Raw genomic sequence first — 3,432 nt, forward strand, 5'->3', positions numbered from 1 at the left:
CATTCAGTTTTTATTCACAATTTGTTTAGTGTCCCAACTTTTTTGGAATCCGGTTTGTAGAGGCTCAGTCCTCACCTCCTCAGGTGTGCAGTGGAGAGCATCCTGTGCTCCATCATCAACGTGTGGCATGGAGGCTGCACAGCTGCAGAAAGAAAAGCTTTGCAGAGAGTGGTGAAGGCTGCACAGAAGACTGTTGGAGTCAGTCTCCCCACCATCACAGACATCTACACCTCCAGATGCAGGAAGAGGGCCACCTGCATCATGAAGGACCCCACTCACCCAGCACACACACTTTTTGCCCCGCTCCCCTCAGGCAGGAGATTGAGAGGCATTAAGTGTAGAACCACTAGACTGAGGAACAGCTTCTACCCTGAGGCTGTTAGAATCATGAATCCCTAACCAGAATAATCACTGTGAAAAAATCATCATGTTGCTGCTGATCTGTTTCATGTTGCTGCTGATCTGTTTCATGTTGCTGTATTCATGCGTGCTCGTCTGCTCACACAGACTCATGTTCATGCTGCTGTTCGGCATATTGTTTTTGTACAATTAGTGCTTAGTGTAATTTTAGCTAATGTTTTTATTAGTTCACATCTTATATCTTATTATTGTTTTTATTTTACTTCTTGTGCTTTTGTTGGGTGTAACTGGGACCCTGGGTACAATTTCATTCCACCTCATGTACCACAGGTGATGCGATGACAATAAAGTCTCCTTGACCCTTGATCATTGAACCTACTGGAGCTTACCTAAACACTTGGTGTTGTGAACCCCAAACTGGAAGAGAGCACAGTTCTAGGAACCGCTGAGATACTGCACAAAACCATCAAGCCCCCATGCAGACTTCTGGTAGAGGACCTGAAGTGAATCAGAACCAAGAGGATTTTTATTCACTATGTAAAAACCAGTGGTGGCGAAAGTACTCAAACACTGTACTTAAGTAAAAGTACAAATAAAAAGACAAAAATGTACTCTAGTAAAAGTAGAAGTACCACATTAACATTTTTACTTAAGTAAAAGTAAATAAGTACTTGCTTTTAAAATACTTAAAGTATTAAAAGTAAAAGTACTTGCTGAATGTATTACCTAATGTAATGGTCTACATATCTTTAAGTCTGCGTACCATATGTGTAAATTCTGTAATACATTAATAGTGTTGTTCCTTTTTAATGAACAAAGCTGCAGATAATACATGTTTTTATTGTGTTTACTCTGTGACACCGTTCACACTTGGACTTGTGATTCTGTGCGTCAGAATTTCAGGGATGACCTGCAGAGTTAAATGTCATTAAACAAAATAAGAAAGAGGAATGATTATACCTTTGAAAGTTTTTATTTAACACAAAGCAAAACCAATGTGTCATTTTAACTGCAGTAAACACATTTAAGTAAAAGTTGTCTGGATGAACAAAAGGAGCATTAGACCAAACAATGAAATAGGCTCTGATCATTTCCACTGATATTTCAACTCCAGTTTGTCATCAACTCCAGTTTGTCATCAACTCTAGTTAAAATATGTCTATTCAACCTTGTAATGGGTCAATATTGAACAATATTTTAACTTCCTGACACCATTTTTAAAACTTGGACCTGAGTGTCGAGACATTTGGAGACATCTCGTGTCTCCTAACATCATGAACTGACATATTTTAATATTGCAGCAATGATTTCTTGTTCAAGTTCAGAAGAAGTTGGTTTTCAAAGATTTTTAAGTCCAGTCTGGCTCTTTTGGGAGAGAGTATCTGTCCTGTTGTACTGAGCAGTCTTTCAATAAGGCCCTGGGTGGAGCATATCTTCTGGCTGACTCTCTTGCAGTGGAATACATTTTGGGTGTAGTGGTGCTGCAGGTGCACCCAGCTCAGTGATGTATATACTAGAATATATGTCATTGGTCCAGCTCTTCTTGAAGGCGGGCCTAACTTTACCTGCCCACTTCACAGTGATTCAATGGACCAGCTCCCCTCTCACCGTTGGTTACTTTTAAAGTAACAAACAAATCAAAAAGCCACAACGTGAATGTAACTTGTAATGCAACGCATCATAGAAATGTAGTGTAGTAGAAAGTACAGATACTTGATGTAAAATGTAGTGGAGTAAAAGTATAAAGTACCCACATTTAACTCTACTTAAGTAAAGTACAGATACATGAAAAATGTACTTAAGTGCAGTAACAAAGTATTTGTACTTAGTTACATCCCACCACTGGTAAAAACATCCAGTGCATGCCTTGTGTTTTTGTTTCAATTTTACATGTACAGGACTATCAGAAGCTGTAGCTGCTGTATAAAAAGAACAGTTGGAAAATTACACTGTTTAGTTAGTAAAACTTTATTTTGTACACTAAACAGAAGAATATTAGAAAAATCAGCAACTTATTGCAGAAGAAGAAACAGATGGAGAAACAATTATCCCAAACTGCAATTTGCAATTAAAGTCATTCTGTATTTTACATTTTTGCACGCAGTGTTTAGACATAACCTACAAGCATGACATCAGCAATGTTTAACATTACCTTTATATTCATACTGAAAACATGTCATGTAGAAGACTGAAGTTCTACAGCATGTACTTTGGTCATCCTTCACCATCTCTTCACATGCACCAACCATCTATGCTTTTTTATTATTCTGAAAAGAACTTTTGTGAATGAAGTCTGTCTTTGACTACAGTAGTGTTTTTCAGTATTACAGTATTAACATAATTAGCAACATGTAAACTTTTCTTATTTTGTAAGCCTTATGGTCGATCTGTGAAAACATGAAGGATTAAATTATGCACCTCTCTGGTTTGATTTTTTTATGTGTTCAGCTTTTTTCAGCAGCAGCTACAATATATATAATACCACCCCCTCCCCCCTCCCCAAACATTTTTACACCCTTCCACCCCAGGTTGAGATGGATTAATATTCTCTATAAAATAAAGTCAAAGGTCTCACAGTATCTGTGTATCACATTACATCAGCACTTGGTGTAAATGCCTACATGTGTGGCTTCAGGCACTTGTTTCCGCTGAAACATAATTTATAGTTTATGTACACATGTTGAAAGAGGGCAGTGGTGACGCAGAGGTTAGAGAAGGTGGGTCTGTGATCGGAAGGTCTCTGGTTCAACTCCCCGTATCAAAATGTGGGTGAGAAAGGTGAAACACCCACAACTGCCTCCACCTTGGGCCCTTGAGCAAGGCCCTCAAACCCCCACTATCTGCTCCCCCGGGCGCCCTCGATAGCAGCCCTCTGTTCCACACAGAGGGCTGTGGTAGCTTGGTGGTCTGTGGTTTTGCCACAATCGCCAAGTCTTTGTGTGAGTTAGGTTGCTGTGGTGAACCCTGAAGAAGGGAGCAGCAGAAAGAAAAAAAAATAAAAGAAGTACTGTACACATGAAGTACACATGTTATACACATCAAGTACACATGTTGTACACATGAACTACACAT

Source organism: Nematolebias whitei, chromosome 5 (assembly GCF_014905685.2).
Source record: "Nematolebias whitei isolate Nwh7 chromosome 5, NemWhi1, whole genome shotgun sequence".
Lineage (NCBI taxonomy): Eukaryota > Metazoa > Chordata > Actinopteri > Cyprinodontiformes > Rivulidae > Nematolebias > Nematolebias whitei.